At 58.0% G+C, this 19,968-nt stretch overlaps 1 protein-coding gene and 1 long non-coding RNA gene across 7 annotated transcripts in view; one reads left to right on the top strand and one right to left on the bottom strand.

The window, feature by feature from the left end:
• SEPTIN9 (septin 9) overlaps positions 1-19,968 on the bottom strand; it is a 165,826-nt gene that overhangs the window by 37,136 nt on the left and 108,722 nt on the right. Inside the window, exon 1 of one of the 6 annotated variants that reach the window (XM_033438594.2) lies at positions 2,457-2,597. The exons of the other annotated variants lie outside the window; for them this stretch is intronic. The gene's annotated coding sequence lies outside the window, so the exon portion shown is untranslated. Of the gene's footprint in view, positions 1-2,456; positions 2,598-19,968 lie in introns of those variants that run through there. 6 annotated transcript variants of the gene reach the window in all.
• LOC125962014 (uncharacterized) lies at positions 2,798-6,598 on the top strand. The gene is made up of 2 exons (XR_007473294.1): positions 2,798-4,910; positions 5,069-6,598. It is a non-coding gene; the product is annotated as an uncharacterized LOC125962014 (long non-coding RNA).

Below are 19,968 nucleotides of genomic sequence, written 5' to 3'. Positions count from 1 at the left end.
CCTGTGGGGAGCTGGGCCACCGGGATCTCCGCACCAGGCCACATCCAACCCCGCATCTTTCTGAAGCCCAGGGGTATCAGTGATCTAAACCAGGGCTGGGGAGAGGAGGGCTGAAGAGAGGGATGGGCGGGAACAGCAGGTGTAGAAGGCCACTGCAGAGGACCCTGGCCAGGGACTTGGGGTGGCCAGCAAGCGTCTGTCCTCACCCTCACACGCTAAAATAAAGTCCTCCTTCCTACACACCTGGCCAACGGGAAAGTGAGGGAGCCCAGAGCCGCTGGCGGTATGGGAAAGCTAGCCCAAGAGTGAACCGTGCAGAGGGTGACAGGCTTCCTAAAACAGCCTAGAGACCTTTGACACCGTAGGAAGCTGGCACTGCTCCAGGCTGGTGGGGGTCTCTCCTTCTGCCGAATGCATCTCAGCCCCTTGGAAACCTCTTTCCTGCAAAGCTGCCCTATCTGACCAGAGCAGCTCAGGCTGGTGGTGACACAACAGGAAGTGGGGCGGGCACGGTGGCCCGGGGGATCAGGGAAGGGGTGGGGAGACAAGGCGCCCTAGGGACCCTGGTTACCCTAAGGGGTTCAGGGCTTCTGGGGTGAAACCCGTCCTGGAGGCCTGGGGCAGTGGGCCTGGCACTCAGGGGGTAACCCCACGGGCCCCACAAGGCTTGGGGTTGGTGGGACCCAATGACAGCACTGTCTGTGTTCTGCCTTTTGGCTTCCCCCTTCCCATCAGAACAGGGCTCTGTCTCCTCCATCTCAGATGCCCGGGGCCCTGATCCTCCCCACGCGCCAGCGGAACCGGACAGCACCCCGATCACGGTGCTGGCCACGAGGTGCGGAGTCTGGAGGAAATGCAGACACAAACCAGCAGACCCAACAGTACCGCAGGTGCCACAACCCGGAAATGATGGGGGCAGCAGGGACGCCCAGGAGGGGTGGGTGAGGGTCAGCGACCAACGCAGGTCCCCCGAGACGGGCGTAAGGAGAGGTCAGCCACAGAAGTGGCCCCCTTCCCCAGCCATGTCTTCACCCAGAAGGGACCCAAGGGGAGAGCGGTGGGAATCCCCCCTTTCCAAAGAGGCGTCATGCGGATGCTGGCTCCCCACCCCCAGAGGGTTAAACAAACTTGTTCTTCTTTCTCTTTCCTGAAAAGGAGCCCCCAGGTTGCCAAAGAGAAATGACATTTGTGTAAACACCCATGGAGGCCCTAGTTTCAAGGCAAAACAACAATGAATGAAGGGCGGGGAAAGCACACACAATTATGAGGACACAGGGCCTTTTTCTCCCTCCTTCCCAACAGGTTTTTCCATGCGGGATCCAAACTGAATCCCAACGAGGGTGCTGTCCCCACGGGCCAGAAACCCACTGTATGGACCAGAAACCCGCTGTATGCACCTCTGCCGGGCAGCACACTTTTCTCCAGGAAAGGAATTTCAAACGTCTCTTTGGTGAGCAGAGATGCTTCCCCAAACCTCGGACAAAAATGCCAGCAGATTTCACAGCAGAAGGAAAGGAGGGAGACCAGGACACAGGGCAGCAGCCTGGAGGCTGAGTCAACACCCAGGGCACATTTGGGATGAAGTTTCAGAGCAGATGGCACTGCCAGTGAAGCACCTCGGCCCCTCCAGCTTTGGTGCCTAGGGTGACGTGCCGGGCTGGCTGTGGGATTTGAGTCTGGGGGTTCTCCCAACTTCTTGGCCGGGCCGGAAAGCCCCTCGGAAGGCACGTCCCCAAGAAGCCGCTTCCTCACCCCTGCTCCTCAGCACGGCGTGACGACGTGGTGGACGCCCTCACTCCATCCTCCAGCAAAGCACTCGCATTCCAGCCCCCCGCACCGCCACCCCTCCACCGCCCCCCGGCCCGCTCCCAGGAACATCGCCCACATCCCAAACACCTCCCAGGAATCCAGACACGCTGCAGCAGAAACTCCCCAGATCGCAATGCCGGCCGCAAGATCTCTGATTCCGGCATTTCTAGCATCTGTTGAAACTAATCTCCAGCAGGTCCTCGGAGCCGCCTACCCCTAACGGCTGACCATCTGGACGGGACGATTTTAAGAGGCAGCGGTGGCCAATCCGCAGATCTTCCCAGCCCTCCTGGAAGTCAGGGAAGCCCCTTGCGAAAGGGAAATGGGCTCCAAGAAACTCCTGGCCGAGAAGGACTTAACCACTCGGGTAGCTGGCCAAATATTTACAGAGACACGGCTGTGGCACACAAAGCCCTTCTCTTCTGCTCCGCGCCCGAAAATCTGGGCCCCGAGTGAAGACCGAGATCCCACCGTCCCGCTCCTGGGGCCCGGGGGCTGTCCCGCCGGCCGGGGGGGCTGGACCCGGGGGCCCCCGGGGAGGCGCCGCTCCCGCCCGGCCCTCGAGGGGGCTGCCGGGCAGCCGGACCACCTGAGGGGCCCCTGCAAGCGGTGCGAGGCTGGAGGGAACAAAGGGAGCGAGGACTCACCCAGCAGCTGAGTCGGGCTGCGCTGGCCGCCTGAGAGCGCGGCCCGCCCACCGGGTCACATGGCTCGGAGCCGAGCAGAGGATCAAAGAGGCTTTGTGGCCGAGGAACAAGGAGCCTCCCAGAGCGCGGGCCCGAGGTAGGGAGGGACCGCGACGGCCTCCCTGCGGAGGGGGCAGGGCGAGGGGCTGCCGAGGGAGGGGGGGCAGGCGGAGAGAAGGGGCGCCCCCGGCAATCACCCCCGCCCCGGGTGCCTAGGAAATGCCAAGGAGCCCAGTTCCCAAGCCTGCCTGAGTCACCCCCAAAGGGAGTGACACGGTCCCCGGGGAAGGAGTCCGGGAAAGAGAGAAAAGGAAAGAGGCTCACCTGGCCAGCCAGCCAGGCTGCCCTGCTTTCCCAGCCCGTGCATTCAGGGCGATGCCAAGAATCTGACGCTGCCCACGGGCACCCTCTCTCCCCGCCGCCCCGCCCTCGCTCCCTCTTTGCCAGGTGCACCCCCCACCTGGTCCTGACCCCGAGCAGCTCAGATGACAGGCCGCCCTCCCCAGGAGGTCCAGGCTTCCTGGCAGCTGCGGGTGGGAGCACAGCCAGCCCTGCTGTGCGTGCGGAGGTGGCAATGACCCCGGGAGGGAGAAGAGAGGAGCGGGCAGGGGCTGGGGAGGCAGAGGTGGTGGCCAGCTCACCCAGAGCTCGCTGTTCTTCCTGGAGCCTCGGAGCTCCGACTCCCATCCGGCTCCTGCCTCTCCAGCCCCTCAGGGCCTGGGAATGAGTGACGGAGTCTCCTCCTCTCTCCCCTCCCTGCAAGCCCCTGGGAAGTGCCGAGACCCCCTCAGGGGATGGGCTGGGTGGTCCCCAGAGGAGGGAGCTTGGGATCGACCCTGTTGGGCCTGGGCCTGGGCCTGGACGCTGGGATCTGCCAAATCCAGCCTGTGTCACGACCTCTGACCCCGAGGGAGTGAGTCACTCCCAGGCACAGGCGGGGCTGACTGCGCTCAGGCCGACTCCCACAGGAGGAGAGAGCTGCGGGGGGCCGGTGTGGGGGTCTTCCTGGGGCAGGGAGTGGTTACTTCAAGTGCACAAGAGCCTGAGTGACACCTGGGAGGTCTGTCTTAGGGCCAGTGACACCAGCCAGTCCATCCTCCTGCCTCCGGGATAAAGACCTCCAGCCCGGCCCTCATGGGCCAGGCCACACCCAGGGTTTCCCTTCCCAGATGCCCCCACGTGGTGGGTGGGTAAGGCCCCAGGGCACCCGCCCCACCAGTCACATGGGCAGGCTGACCACGTCCACCACCATGTCCCTCAGCAGCCAGCTCTCCCCAGCAGTGGCCACTCCCACCCCTGACAGCCAACTTGCTCCCCAGTGGCCTCTGAGGTCTTGGGGTTTGTCACAAAGGCTTCAGGGGGCTGTGTCCCACACCCTTCCACACCCGCATGTGGAGTGGCCATGGAGAGCTGCTGCCATGGGTCTCCAGGCACTTGGCCAGAGCCGGGGGAGTGTCCGCGGGAGGGACTGCATGTCCGGAGCCCTCTTTCGCATCTCAGTGGGCACCTCAGTGGGCGGGAGGCCATGGTGGATCCGAGACATGGGCCTCAGAGTCAAAACGAGATGGAGGCCCCTTCACTCGAACTAGTTTTGGCCCACTACTCAACATCTGCTGGCCTGGACCTTCCCCATCTGTAAAATGGGTGTAATCAACTCCAGCTGCAAGAATTAAAGTGAGATGTGTGTCCAGAAACAGGAAGGGCAGCCACTCAAAAAATACAATTCCCTTTCCTCCAAGGAGGTGATTTCCTAGGCAGAGAGTGGGGAAGGCCCAGCCCCTCCTGACACCCCTGCCCACTGGGCTGGGCCCTAAAAAGCAGCTCCAGGAACCAGCACAAAGGAGGCCAGGCCAGGTGTCAGGGTTAATTAACACAGAGCCTCCGTTCCACGCCTGCCCGGCAGACGCCTTGACCCCCAGCGCTCCCCTTGGAGCCTCCTTCTCATCTCTGGCCTCACTCTGTCCCCCAGCTTTCTGGCCCCAGAATCCACTCCCAGGGCCCACCACCCCTTCCTGGGCGCCAACCAGCTGCTCTCCAAGCCCAGCCCTCGCCCTGCCCGCCGTCTCCCCCAACCCCCAGATCTCTGGCCCAGGAGGCAGCCTGGGTGCTCTGTATACGTGACAAGCTCCTCTCGTACCTTCCCCTCACTTGTCACTGACGGCGGCCCCCAGAGGACAGGAGAGGGAATCCCTGCGCCTGACGAGCCCCCCAGTCCAGGGGCTTTTCCAACACAGCACATCCGCCCCCCGGAACCGCTCAGAGCCCACTGCTGCTCAGCACACACTCGGCATCTAGAGAGAGCGACCCGACGCCTGCGCAGCTGCCCATCCAATCCTCTGGCGGAAATGGAAGGCCGTCCACAGACGGGCCAGCCACGTACATAATTTTAAAGTTTCTAGGAGCCACAGTAAAAAAGTAAGAAGAAATAGGTGACGTTAATTTTAAAGCATTTTACTTCAGCTAAAGAGCTAAAATATTATCAACCCAACATGTAATCAACATAAAAACTTTTGAGATATCTACATTCTTTTTTCTTTCCATACCAAAATCTAGCGTGCATTTTCTACTTACAGCACCTCTCGATTTGGACTGGTCACATTTCAAGTGGTCAGTAGCCACATGTCCTGGACAGTACAGCTCTTGATAGCCTCAATTTCATCCTGAGATGACACCAGATCCTTGGAGAGCCGTTTATCTGGATCATTTTTAGCACCGTGTTTGCAGCCACGCGGGGGGTGGTACAGGACACAGAGAAGCATCTACTGTGAGATACTGTTGAGGCCACTGATCCCTACATCACAGTGTCCCCTTTCTGGGAACGTATGGGGACATTACTCTCAGATTCGACCGTCAGAAAGAACAGAGTTTCTCCTAAGAGTCACTTTGCCAGATGAGCGCTAAGCATCCGTCAGACGATTCCAAAGATGTCGGTTCCTGCGACTGCCAACCCCCCCCCCTTCCAGGGTTCCCTCACTTACCTGGCTCACAGGTGCTCAGGCCAGGATGCACCCCTGACTCAAAAGCAGCGGCTCACGAGTGAGCTGGGCTGTTGGAGCTTCCCCGGGAGCGTGGAGCCAGGAACCCTTCCAGACACCCGAGCTACTGCAACTCGTGCTCCTCCGTGCACAGGCATCTAGGCACCGGCCTCCCCGAAGTACCTCAACATGCTTCTTTTTATTGACTTCAAAGTCACACAGAATTACAGTGATTAAAAAACAATCTGTAGGGCTTCCCTGGTGGCGCAGTGGTTGGGAGTCTGCCTGCCGATGCTAGGGGACGCGGGTTCATGCCCCGGTACGGGAAGATCCCACATGCTGCGGAGCGGCTGGGCCCGTGAGCCATGGCCGCTGAGCCTGCGCGTCCGGAGCCTGTGCTCCGCAGTGGGAGAGGCCACAACAGTGAGAGGCCCGCGTACCGCAAAAACAAAAAAACAATCTATAGAGACAGAAAGCGGTGGTTGCCAAGGTGGGGGCAGGCGTTGGCCGGGGAGTGACTGCTTCATGGATATGGAGTTTCCTTTTGAGGTGATGAAAATGTTCTGGAACTCGGTAGTGGTGATGGTTGCACAACAATGTGAATATGTTCACGGTAGATTAAAGAGAAAAGAATTTAACGTGTCCTTTTTTCACTTGAGCCAGTTTCTTCTCCCATCTTAGACCTTAAAACCAGAAGGGCCCTGAGACAATTCAGGAGCCCTGGGGGATGATGAATCACGCCCCCTCTTCCTGGAACCTGTGAATGTTACCTTACATGGCAGGATGGACGCTGCAGAGGTGACGAAGGATTGTGAGATGCAGAGATTACCCCGATTATCTGGGTGGGCCCCAAACATAATCACAAGGTCCTTATGAGAGGGACGCAGAGGGAAAACTGAAGAATATAGAGAAGATAACCGGGTGATGCTGGAGGCAGAGTGGAGTGATGTGGCCACAAGCCAAGCAGTGCCGGCAGCCACCAGCAGCTGGAGGAAGTGAGGACAGACTCTCCCCTGGAGTCTCCAGATGGGACCAGCCCTGCTGACACCTTGACTTAGCCCAGTGACCCTGATTTCAGACTTCTGACCTCCAGGACTGCCAGAGAATAAATCCTATTGTTTTAAGCCACTGAGCGTGTGGTAATTTGTTATAGCAGCCACAGGAAACTCATACAGCCCTGCAGTCTGGAACTCGACCCAGATATGTTAGGATGAAGAAACAAACACTCAGAGCTGGAGGGAACTTGCTCCAGGCCATGCATCCATGAGCGGGACCCTTCCCAGACCCGATGGGGTGTTGTCAGGTTTTGGGGGAGGGAGTTCGACTCACCCCCACAAAACTAAGGAAGCTCCCCTCGCTGGGCACCAGCTGACGTGCAGTGGAGAGGGGGGGTCCCATGGTGTCCTGGACAAGGATGCTGTGGGCCGTTTCCACCTGCCCATGAGCAGAGCCCACCATCCCCCCTGGGGAACCCCCAACAGAAAGGTCGCCAGGGGCGGCAGCACTGATCAGATGTCCTGCAGCAGGATCCTACTCTGGAAGCCACAGAGGGGTAGTCGGGGCTCCCACCTGCAGCTGGGCCAACTGGGTGAAGAGCACAGCAGCCTCTGCGGGAGTCGCCCGCCCTGCAGGACAGGGGCACTCATGTGACGCCCGAGACGTTGCTCTAGCATGCAGCGGCGGCGGAAGGGGAGGAAGTGGTTACACAGCATCCTCCCTCCCTCCCTCCCTGTCTCATGCACACTCACACTCACGCACACACACATGCACACACATACCGCCCCCCCACCCCAGTTCCCAGGTCCCGAACGTTCCTCCTGCCAAGCCCAAAGCCCGAGCAGCTCAGCCCACCTGCCAGCTCTCTTCCCACCCACCCCGGGCAGACCCCAAGGGAGGCAGCAGATGCTTCCTGTCAACTGCCAAGAAAAAGATCCCTCCCTCTCCTCTGTGGGCAGCTCGCTGGGCTCCCCCCCAACAGGGGGACAGGGGAAGGGCTGGGTGGGTTGGAAGTGTGGGCCTGGGGGCTGCAGTGGGCAGGGAGCATCTCAGCCACATGCCCCCAGGGGTGGGGGGGGTGGGGAGCCCCCTGCCTAGAGGCAGGCAGGCCTCAGAGAGGTGCTGGCACACACACACAAGCCCCGACCGTCCCTGGGGGTAACCCCCAAAACCCCAGAGCGAAGGCCCAGGCATGCAGGGGGAGAGAGGGGCCCTACCGCACAGCTGCTCTCTGCAGCAGAGCAATGCCTGCAGGGGCTAGTTGCCACATTGGGTTGACATCTTTCTTTTTTCCAGTTCCTTCTCAACTTGACCTAGGAGAACGTTCAGGCTGCCCCTCATCTCAAAAATAAGGCCAGCCCCCTTCCTTTGGCCCAGCTCCCTCCTCCACTGTAGGCTTGCTTTCTTCCTCCCTGAACAATCCAGCCTCTTAACAGTTGGTCTACACGGCGGCTTCCACCCTCCCACCACCCACTCACTTCTTAACCTTTGCTATCTGGCTTCTGCCCATTTCACCATTAAAACCGACCTCTTGAAACAATCCTCATGGCCAGCCTCCAGTTCCTCCGTCCCATCTGACCTCAGAGGCAGCACGTGGCATGCATTAAGCACCCCTCCTAGAAGGGCACTTCTCCGGGCGACCTTCCTCTCTCATCTCCCAAGGCAGGGGTTTAGACAGCACACGGGGGTCTCCTCTGAGATGCGAGGAGAGGAGAGGCCGGCCTTACTTCCATCACCAGCTTCAGCCACGACACCCAGACTGCCGCCGCCTCTGGCCCTGACCACCTTCCCGCCAGCCACATCTCCAAACATACTGTGTTCTAAGGACCCTATGCCCTTCATCCAGGCCCTGTAGTCTCCCAAACCCCATCTAAAATCCCCTGTTAGAAGTCACCACTTCCAGGAAGCCCTCCGGATGTTTCTCCATCAGATGTGACCACCCCCGCCCCCTTTCGTGTTTCCCACCTCACATCTTGACCCGGAGCACTTGCCTGGCTGACTTACCTCCTCCTGGGTTCCTAGGTAGTGGCCCCATAAATGTTTGTGGAACTCTGCAGCAGGAAGGCCCCATTTCCTCCTTTGTAAGAAGTGCTTCTCCCACCCCCACTGCCAGGCTGCACCTTCCCCTCGCAGGCACCTTTAATACACATTTCTTTTTCCTCTTGAAAAGCTATCATTAAATCAACAATGTGTCAGAAATTATTTGATGATATCTTAACTCTCCTTGGCAGCCAACTCTGTTACTCTGGTGTGAAGGATACTTTGTAGCTGAGCAGTAGCCCCCGGCACATTTCCAACCCCACCACCCCATCCTCCTTCCAGAATTCTGAACACCCAGCAACAAAACAATCAGATCCTGCACTGATTTCAAACAGAAACCAAGGACGTCTATCGCGTCAGGGGTGTCTGACCCTGAAGGCTTTCTCCAGGGTGTCAGGAGGGAGGACCGCCAGGCGGGGGCGCTCCAGGCTGCCATTACGTGTGACACTCTGGACCTCCTTACCCTTCACAGAAATAAGGACCGAAACAAAAGCTTTAGCAGCTAAGATGGTAAATTTTTGAGTCAAACAATACATGGTTTAGTATTTAGAAGGGGGGGGACTGAGGTTCTACCGGGGGGTAGGGGATAAGCAAGCAGAAAGGGCAGGGTATTTGCTTGGCCTCTGAAAAGAGGTTCTCAAGCCTGGTGGCACACTACCATTCCAAGGGGAGCTTTTAGGAAATACAGATGCCCGGACCCCACCCCAGTGATTCTGATTTAACTCATCTAGGGGTTGGTAATTTTAAAAAGATTTCTCAGGGGACTCTAATGGGTAGCCTAGGTTGAGAACTACCATTAGGACTGACAGACACATACACAGCCCTGAGATTTGGTGAGATCTTGACATTTTAGAGCTGGGTGTGCCCAAGAGACACACGGGCGGGGGGAGGGGGGGAGTAAGTGGGATGGGAGTGGGAGGGTCAACAGTTCCCGCAGTGGCGGGGGCGGGGGCCGGGCCAGAGGCGCCCCGGCCAATTCAGTGCGTAAGACTTGGCCTTCTTATTAAGGGTCTCCACACTGCCCACTGCCTGGCTGGCACCTGGAAGAGAACAAGAGAAGGACACCCAGAAAGGGGTCCAGGATACACTACTGCGGCATACGATGTGGGAGAGAAGGCATTCGAGTTCCTTAAATCTTATCTGCCTAAACGCAGAGCCTTCCAGAAGAATACAATTGTCATCAGTCCCCTCCCCTCCTCTATCACAGCAGAGAAGTCTGCATACCACGCCTACCAGATACTCTCACAATACTACCCTATATCCATCTCTCCTCCTAAGGGCCCATTTATCTTTCCAGAGTCCTTTGTTTTCCAGTAAGTGCTCTTCTCCCCCTCCCCTTCCCCTACTAAGAAGGTATGTATATAAGCCCCAAATTCTAACGCCCCTTTGAGTCACAGTTTTCTGTGAACTCCCTTATGTACATGCTTAAGTCTGTCGTTCCTCTTGCTAACGTGGCTCTTGTCAGTTTAATCTGCAGACCCCCAATGACTGAATCTAAGAGGGTAGAGGAAAAGTTTTCCTTCCCCAACATTTACCCAAAAAAACCCTCTTCACTGCAGACCGGCACCTTCCCCACCCCCAGCCAGCACTTTAGACCCGTTTCTCAAAGTCTGTTAAAGCAGGACAGCCTGCTCTGCAGGGTGCTCCCATCCCAAAAGGTTTCCGCAGTCAAACAGACTTGGCAATTGCTACCCTCTACAGTCATTCTTTTGGATATTTACAAATACATTTCAATATATTTTTGAACTAAATTCTACAATGTGAGTTTTTTAAAAGTTCAAAGTCTTTAACTATTTCCCAAACTCACTGGACTGTGGAACCCCCTTTGCCTCTCTAATGCGTATTAATGAGCCCGAAGAGAACACAGTTTGGGAAACCCTGGTTTAGACTTAAAAGTCCATCAGCTCTCTGCTCTTGCTCTAGGCCAGACATCGGACCAATCCAGCCTCTCTGGACACAGGTTAGGGAGGGGTGGGAATGGAGAACATGAGTCCCAAAGAGGGGGAGGGTGGTAGCTTACCTGGGGCAGCCACAGGTCTTGGAATAAGATTTTTAAGTCCAAATTCCTAAATTACCAGGGGACACAAGAATGGTCGGAGCAGCATGGTTTATAAAGGCAAAAAAATATGAAAACAACCCAGATGTCCATCAAGGGGAGCACAGAAAGCTATAGTGTGTCTGCCCGCTGACTACCATTTGGCAGAGAAAATGCACAGGCCAGAACTACAGGCACTGGTGCAGATGACCTCAACTCACAAACAGAGTAAGCTTCAGAAGGCTACTTACAGAACATGCTCCTGGTTACGTCGTTTTGCAACGTGTAAAACAATGGCATACGTTACTGAGAGAAACAGAGGCGCGTAGTAAAAGTTCTAAAGTCAACATGGGAATGATAAATAGATAAATACGGACACAGCTCGTGTTTGGTGAGAGGAAGGAAACAGGACTGTCAAATGTTTGCTTCTCAGGCTAGACAGAGGCACCCAGACGGTCACTGAGACAGTGCCTGTGTTTTTTAAATGCAAGCAATCTTCGCAGGCACTGGGGACTCAAAGCCCTGAGCTTACCCATGACTAACTGGCCAGGTGGCCCCGGAGACGAGGCGCCACCTCCCTGAGCCTCCATTTACCCAACTGAGACCGAGGGCGATGAACCCACCTGCTACTTGGCTGCTCGCGAGGAGGGTGGCTCAAACTTCCTGCCCTCCCTCGTGGGGTTTTGGGGAGGGTGGTTGGAACTAACCATGTCAAAGTGCTTTGAAAACCACACGAAGCTTCTAACCGAGGGGAGCTGGCGACTCCAGGCCCGTCTTCATGACCTGGCAGAAAATGCCCCAGCCGAGGAAGCCTTGTTTTTCCCTCGGGGCGGAGGCCTGGGTGTCAGACGTGAGGGCTGAGGGCTTTTGCGGCTGCTTAGGGCGTATGATATGAGGTTTTGTGAGCCCCAGACCCACTTTTAACTGGGGTGCCTGAAACCCCTCTTCCCTTCGGCAAAGACCCTGGGGCAGGTACAACCGCCCCTCATGGGAAACTAAGCAGCTTGTTTAATTGGGAATTGGGCCCAAACCAGCCCAGCCCAGCTCTTTCCTCTCCTTTCTCTCCTCCCAGAACTGGCAGCTCAGGAAATTCAAGGCTGCGAAACAGCGGGCACATGACCTCCGGCTGTTTACTCAGACAGGGGACACTGACCCTTCCCAGCTGGCTCCACAAACCTGGGCATCTCCTTGTGCCAGACCCTCCCTGCCCAGGGGCCAGCAGTCCCATTTATGAGCACTCCAGGGCCTGCAGTCCAAGCCACCCAAGTTCCCATTTTATCCAGGAAACCCAGGCTTAGAGGTCAGAAGGATGGGTGTTCAAATCTGACTCCACCACCTATCAGCTGAGTGACTTTAGGTAAATTTCTTTATCTCTTGCGAGTGATTTTTCACATCTGTCGAAGGGGGGAAGGGGTTCTTCCCTCACCAGAATTCAAGGAAGATGAAAAGGAAAGAGACGGCACTGAGCCATCTAAGCCCAGTACAGATGGTACAGACTGCCGCTGAGCCTGGCACCTAAGCAGACGTTCCACAGAGATGCCTCCCTGCCTCTTCTTGGTACCTCCACAGGCGTGGGAGCAGGGAAGACAGCCTGCAGGAACGCAGTGTCTGCCAGCTCCCCGGCGGAAGCACAGAGAAGAATCAGCAGAGACTACTGATGGACATGAAGAGTTTGGATTACCGATGAGTTTCATGTAACTGTGCTTTCAAAACCTTAATGGTGGATCCAAAAGATCTTCTGGGAAATTTCTCTTTTAAAAGTACATTAAAAAAAAAAAAAGGAACAAATCCTGCAAACATAAGATTCAGTGAAAGAAGCCAAAAATAAAAGTATACTGGGGCTTCCCTGGTGGCGCAGTGGTTGAGAGTCCGCCTGCCGATGCAGGGGACGCGGGTTCGTGCCCCGGTCCGGGAAGATCCCGCATGCCGCGGAGCGGCTGGGCCCGTGAGCCATGGCCGCTGAGCCTGCGCGTCCAGAGCCTGTGCTCCGCAACGGGAGAGGCCACAACAGTGAGAGACCCGCGTACCGCAAAAAAAAAAAAAAAAAAACTATATACTGTATGGTAACATTTAGATAAAGTTCAGAACCAGGCAAAACTTTCACTGGAGATGCAACATTTCTGTCTCCTGATTGTGGCGGTGATTGCATGAACCTACGTATGTGATAGAATTTCAAAGAACCATACACCCCAAAAGGTGGGGGGGGGGCGCCTGTAAAACCGGTGAAAACTGGGTACAGTGTGTAGCTGAGTTAACATTCTGGTACCACCGTCAGCTTCCTGGTTTTGAGATGTACTGTGATATGTCATTAGGGGAGAAGCTGAAAAGGGTACACAGGAACCCTCTCCTATGACTTTTGCAGTTTCTGGTGAGTCTAAGGTTATTTCAAAATAAAAAAATATGTGTTTAAGTACACTCAAGGGAGCTCCCGACTCGTTGCTCAAGGGGCTGCTGCCTGATTCATGAATCACGCAATAAACCACTTCGATCTTTCACACCCACAAAAGCATATTCAAAATGTGAAATGCCACACATATTTTATCATGATGTACCAGTTAGAAATGGGAATTGGATGATTTCACAACCTAACTGTTCATTCCTTCATCCCATGCACACGTGTAGTGCGTGCAGGCATCTCGTCAGGTATGGGGATGGGGCTGAGACTCACAGACAGTGGCCCTGCCCACTCAGATCCTGGCCTCAGGGAGAAGACACAGAGCAAGGAATCTGGCAACAATTACCAAGGGCCAGCGGCGCCTGAGAGCACTGCGCTAAGGCTGTTCTTAGAGAATCCGAAAAGAGGCCCCACCGCTGTGGGAAAGCAGACCTTCCAGGCTGAGGGACCTGCAGGCAAAGGCCTGGCAGCAAAGCCTCGGGGGAACCTCAGGGAAGCCGTTCAGGAAGCCAGGGGAGGTGTGAGCTGCAGAGGGGCAAGTGATGGGGCTGTAAAACTATCACTAAGTGTCACCTGGACTGTTTGTCCAGACCCCAGGATAGGATGATCACAGCGGTCAGGGGGAAGAGATTTGCTCACCTGGGTCCTAAGCAGCTCAGAAAATGACTATTTCATGGCCAGAGACAGGAGCCTAACTCTTGTAAGCTGCCGGCCACGGGTGCTGATGAGGAAAGGCGGGGCTTGCAATCGGGCGGCGCCTGCAGAGGAAGCCTCCACCCCAGGCAGGACACCTGGCACTTTCCCACGTGTTATCTCAGGCCACGGCCTCCAAGCCTGGGCATCCTCTGGTCCCCGGGGCTCCCAGGCTGCCAAGGCAGGGGCACCTGGAAGATGCTGCAGCAGCTGCTCCTCCAGCTGCCCGCACCGCCCCCCCAAGGCCAATCTGCTTTTCTCCCTGGCAGTCCACACCCGCCAACCTTCCACCACCACCAGGCACGCCCTGGCCACGCAGGCTCACTTCTCTGGGCCTCAGTTTCCTCACTTGCAAATCAAGCAGATGAACCCTGGGGTCTCCTGCAGCTAAAGAATGCTAAGTCTGGGGGGCGGGAAAAAGCCACAGAAAGGAGGCAGGTGCACAAGCCCACACCCTTGCCCTTCATCTGTATAAAAGGGAAACAGTTTCACAACTGGTTTCTTTCCTGCCCTGCCTGGGGGAGCATCCTGTGCACTCCAGGGCTGGGAGCGTCTAGGGGAACCCAGAATCTCCCAGGGCTCAGGATACAGAGGGAATTCCTCCTGAATCCTTCCAGAAGAGGATCACCGCTTCCTAACTGTATTTGCTTCGTGCTGCTGCTACAACACATCACCACAGCATGGTAACTCAGAACACAGGTTCCTCATCTTACAGATCTGGGCGTCGGAAGTCCAACACAGGTTCACCGAGTTGAAACCAAACGCTGGTTCCCTCTGGAGGCTCCAGGGAAGAATCCGTCTCCCTGCCTGTTCCAGCTCCTAGAGGCCGCTGCATTCCTTAGCTCCTGGTCCTCCCAGCATCCTCACAGCCGGCGTGGCCAGTGGAATCTCTCCCACACCCCATCACTGATGCTGACTCGCTTCCCTCCTCCCTCCACTTCTAAGGACCCTTGGGATTACACCGGGTCTGTGTGGATTAGCTAGGATAATCTCTCTAGATTATCCTGGATAATCTCCCTATTTTAAGGCCAGCTGAGCAGCAGCCTTGATTCCCCTTTGCCTTGTGACCAGACATTGTCACACGTTCTGGGGATTAGGACACGGGCATCTTTAGGAATCATCATTCTGCCGACCCCACTAACCCAGGTCCTGAAAGGAGACGAAGGGGAGGATGCCCAGCAGGCTGCCTGCTTGTGTTCAAATCCCGGCCCCACCACTTAGTAGCTGAGGGACCCAGTTATGCACATCTGTAAAATGGGATAATGTACCTAAGAGGGGCCGGGGGCTGCAGAAGGTCCTCCCCAGAAATTCCATCCTCAGCTCGTGACCCATGATTCTTCCAGGACAATGTTGGGGTTCACCTGGGCTCTCCCAGCGTGGTGCTTGGCTGCCCCAGAAGGGTGACAGGCCACGGCCACAGCGATGGTGGCAGCCGGCTTGTCCGCGGTCTCCTCCCTCACCAGAACCACTGGAAGCTAGTGCAGTCCGCCTCCCTCGCTGGCTCCCTGGATGCCAAGCTCCTCCCACCTCACCGTGGCACCCTCTCGAGCACAGAGAGCCCCCTTCCACCCCCGGAGATAACTGGTCACAGTAAGACAGCCTCACGTCCAGCGAGATGAATTTGGAATCCCCGAGCCCAGGTCACTCCGGCTTTGTGGCAGAGAGGTCCCGGGGGTGTGGGGTGTGGGATGTGGGCGAGGCGTCAGTGCTGTGCTCCCGGGAACCAGGCCACTGGTTCCTGACAGCCCGAACCACAGGCCTCACTTCTCTCCCAGGGGTCTTACTTTCCAACCACTGCTGCATCAGGCGTCCACGCTGGACAGGCCGAGGGGCCCCAAACCACAGCATCACAGTAGCTGCCAGACGGGGAGGCATAGAGAGAGAGAGAGAGAGAGGGGTGCTGGGCTGTGTGGCCTTGGGGAAGTCACTCTGCCTCTCTGGGCCTCTCATTTCCTCCTCCATAAACTGCGGGATCCGGGCCAGGGGAATCCCATGAATTGCCTCCTGCATCCAGAGGACAGAGAACAGCTCACCAGTCCCTTCCAGCTTTGGTCTGGAAGACAAAGCTTCCAGAGCCCAGTGGCACCCCCCCCCCCCGCCACGTAGTGGCCCCCTGGCCTTTTCCCTGGTGTCCTCCCAACACCAGGACAGTCAGCCCTCCCTGCAGGGGCATTGGCTGCCTGCAGTTCCTCCCAGGACCTGGCCTGGCTGCCGGGAAGTGGCTTTTGCCCACGCCCGCCCCAGCCTCCATGGAGAAAGGCCAGTTCTGCCAAACAGGAGGCGGTAGGTGGCAGGGGCCAAAGGGGCCAAGCCATTCTCTTCCGCAGGGGCAGGAGGGAAGTGGAGGAAAGCAGGCATGTGATTCCAGCCTGCGGTTCTCAGGGGAAGGGCGAGCCGCAGCAAAGGGAAGCAGGGGCCCCGGAGCTCAGTTGTGGGGGAAGGGAAGGGACTCTGGCCTCACCCCCCACCCCCACCCCCTGGCTCCCACCCAGGGCCTCCGACTCCTGCAGGACCCTGCCCCCATCCTATCTCAGGGGAGAAAGTGAGGCTCTCTGCGTTGCCAAATTCCAGTAATGAATCCCACATTCGTTCCTCTTTGCTTATTGGAAACCCTCCCTCCGCCTTCTGGGTTCGCTCTGAACAGCTGGTCTGCAGAAGTCGGTGGAACTGAATATGCAGGGTGGCTGGAGGTGCCTGAGCAGAGGAGCTAGCTCTCCTCGCATCCCCCGCCCACCCCTTCCTCTGAAGAGGAGGCCTCGCGGTTCCTGCCCTTTTCCTGGGAAAGCTGGAAACTCTTGTTAACTCTTTCACTTCCCGCGGGCATCCTCCCCATAGAGGCCAGCGGGGCAGGAAGGCAGCCAGGGCCGGTGGGAGCGTGGACGGCAGAGGCCGCCACCCTTCCCTGACGCCCCAGGCACGAAAGCGCACGCGGTCAGGGCTCAGAGGACACACGCTCTGTCGGGAAAGGGCTTTTCTGCTCGCGGATTCTGCAGGTGGAAGAAAGGAAGCGCCAAGAGGTCAGCGCCTCACCGATTACACAAAGGCAGGGCTCAGACACCCACGGAGCTGCCTGCAAACGTGCGCTGCTCTCAGGCACACACACAGCAAACGCAAGAGGTGAAGAGCCGTGAGACGCAAAGGCACCCGCAGAACTGTAACAGTTCATTAGCGCGAAGGCTTCCATCTCCCCCCAGCTGCCCCATCGATCCGGTATTAATGTCCTTCTGGAACGACGTGTGGGAGACTGGGCTGTGCAGACCAGCCACTGTCACCTCTGGCCCCACCCCAAGGATGGGTGGGCCATCCAAAGAGGCACCAGCTCAAGAAAGGCTGCAGCATCAGGGCCTGGGAGACGTGACTCCACCTCCGCCACTAACCCGCTGTGTGACCCTGGCCATGTCACCAGCCCCCTCTCTGAGCCTCAGAGACAAGAGGGAGTGAAACCAGAGGTCTGAGGAGGTTTAGGGTCTCTGGAGTCAGGCTTCCTGAATTCCAACCCTCCTCGGTCACACCCACCAGCTGTGTGGCCTTGGGCATGTTGTTTAACCTGTCTGTGCCCTGGGTTCCTCATCTGTGAAATGGGAATAATGACAGAATGGACTTCACAGGGCCGATAAGAGGATTAAATGAGGTACTGTACTTACTCCAGGTAAAGAGCCCTGCGACGTGCAGGCTCCACAGGCAGCCCTGGTTACTGACCACGGCTGTCCCGGCCATCAGGGATCCTGTCCGGCCTTGGCAACCTGAAGCCCTGGAGAATGGAGGCGGAGCATCCCTGGTCCTCTGCTGCCCTCCTGTCCTCTAGGCCCTCTGCTGACGGCGGCCACAGCTGGAGCCCAGCCGTGGTTCCCAGTGACCCGCCACCCTCCTGCATTAGCCGTCACAGAGGCCCCAAGCCCGCCAGGTCTAGATCAAACCATCCCTCCTTGCCCTCATCAAACCCACGCCTTACACTCCCTCCTCCCAACGAGTCTTTACTTCCTGTGTGTGTGTGATGGGAGGTTGGCGCGGGAGACACAGGGATGCCTCGGGCTTGAGGCTGCCACAGTAAGCCAGGGCGGCACGGAGATGCCCGCGGCCGTGGAGGGTCTCCCCGCGGGCCGATGGGGCCCTGCCACCCCTGCCCGCCACACCGCTCCCTCTATGCTGCATGTTCCCTGTCCCCTCTGCCCCTCCCTCCAGCGATGCCCCCAGCAGCCCTGCCGGGAGGACACAGTGAATATGGCCCAGGCAGGGGAAGTGCGGGGGAGCCCCGGGCACACGGCTAACGGGCTGGAGCCCAGAGCCCGAGCTGGTCCTGCCGCCACGCTGCGTGGCCCTGTTCTAGGGAAGCTCCTATAGGAAGCAGGCCAAAGAGGAACAGCGCAGATCAAGGGGGAAGGGGCCTGCCTCTCCCAGCGAGCACGGGCGGCTCGGCCTGCAGACACCAAGCCAAAGGCCCTTAAACAAGCGGGAAAAGTGAGAAACACACGCAGATGGGCTGCAGCTTAGTGTTTCTCCTGCCCCACACGCACACACACACGCGCACACGCGGGCACACACGCACAGTCTGGTTTTTAAGCCCAGAAGATGAGGGCTGTGCGCTGGGGAAGCCCCACCCCGCTGGTCGGGGAGGTACCACACGAGCTTCGCTCTGGCCGTCCACGGAGCAGGGGGGCGGAAGGCCCTAATCGGTACCATACGCTTGTGCAGGGAGCAGGAGGGGGGCAGGGAAGGAAGCCGACAGGCACACGAAGGGCCCAGGGAGGGCAGGCGGGGTGCCGGAAAGAGCGGGGTGCCCACCCCGCAGGGAAGGGGGTGCAGAGGGGCAGCCCGCCCCCTTCGTCTGCCGATCTGTCCCAGCGTTTCATTAGCTACAGCCTGTCGCTGGGACAGCTGGATTCCGCTCAGAGGTCAGGCTCCAGCCCGAGCCAACCCCCTCTCGCCCCACAACGCCAGCCGGTCGGTGCCGTGAGCCGCAGCTGCTGCTTCCGGCATGGCCGGCCGGCCGGCCCCCGTTTCAGCCTGGGGTGGCAGATGGGGCCTGGCTCATCCGCTTGTGGTGGCTGTGCACGCCTGGCCAGGAAGGACCGGTCGTGATGGCACTGTCTCTACTCGGACCCCAGCTAGTCAAAGGGCCTTGTCCCTCCTTGCTCCCTCTGCCGAGGGACAGTGGCCACAGAGGACACGCGGTCCCTCCCTCCTCCGGCCCCGCTCTGCCCGGCCGACCCTAATTTGGTTCAGGGGTTCACTCTCCTCCTTGAGCTGCCTGGAAACACTGCGTGCTTCGGGGCAGGAGCCATCAGGTTGGGGCTCAGCCTGTGCCCGGGGGCTAAGGGAGGGCACCCGGGGGCTTGGGGGAAAGGTTTCCCGGCTTGCGGACGAGGCCCACAGGAAGGGGGCTCGAGTTCCTCTGAATGCGGCCGTGTTGGCAAATGATGCAGCGTCTGTGACCGTGGGGACCAGCCGGGAACAAAGCCACAGCCAAGGATGGCCGAACGCAGGGTCCTCCATAGCATTCTCGGGCTGCCCAGGCTCCGGACTTCTCATTTTGTGCAGCAGCAAATTCTCTTTGGAGCTCAGGCCATTCTGAGTTGGGGTTTCTTTTACTCGAAGCCAAAGCCTCCTGTCATAGCAGCTGAGCGCACAGCAGGCCAGAGCAGCGAGGGAGGAAAGGCCCTGGCCATCAGAGCAGGAGATGACCAGGCTCCTGCAAAGGGCCGTCCAGGCACACCGCCACCAGCCCCCACTGCCCCCTGCTCAAGCGGAGGAGGACAGAAGTTTCTGGGAGGAGGGACTCCAGGGGAGCCAGCCTCCCTCTCGAGAACAGTGACTGTGCTCTGGGCCGCGGCTCCCAAGTCAGTAACTGTTCCTGCAGCCGCTGAGTGCCCCCCATGATGGCTTCCAGAAACAGCATTCCATCCACAGCTGTCAGTGTCCGGAGATCCAAGAATATTCTCAGAACAGCAGCTACGACCAAAGCTAACACGGAGTGAGTGCTCGCTAAGTGCAGGCCCTGTTCCCAGAGCCTCACACGCAGCCCCCTTAGGTCCTCAGGGCAGCCTCATTCGAGCCTCCCTATGGCTCTCCTCCTTTAACAGATTTCGAAACGGGCACAGAGGAGCTAAGCAACTTGCCCCAGGTCACACAGCAAGAAGGGATAGAGCTGGCTCCCTCCAGAGCTGGCCCCCTTGCCTGCTAGCTTTCCAGTGTCCCCCCTGAGGAGGGGGCAGTGGGGCAGCCTGTTGGGCCAGTCTCCAAGATCATCACATTCCCATTCAGAAACCCCGGGGTCAGGGAGTAGGGCGTCATCCTCAGCTCCAGGCCTGACACAGAGGAGGGCTCAGCAGGTGAATGAAT

Source organism: Orcinus orca, chromosome 19 (genome assembly GCF_937001465.1).
Source record: "Orcinus orca chromosome 19, mOrcOrc1.1, whole genome shotgun sequence".
In the NCBI taxonomy this organism is placed as follows: domain Eukaryota; kingdom Metazoa; phylum Chordata; class Mammalia; order Artiodactyla; family Delphinidae; genus Orcinus; species Orcinus orca.
The sequence above is the reverse complement of the archived record's forward strand: the minus strand, read 5'-3'. Positions and strand labels throughout refer to the sequence as shown.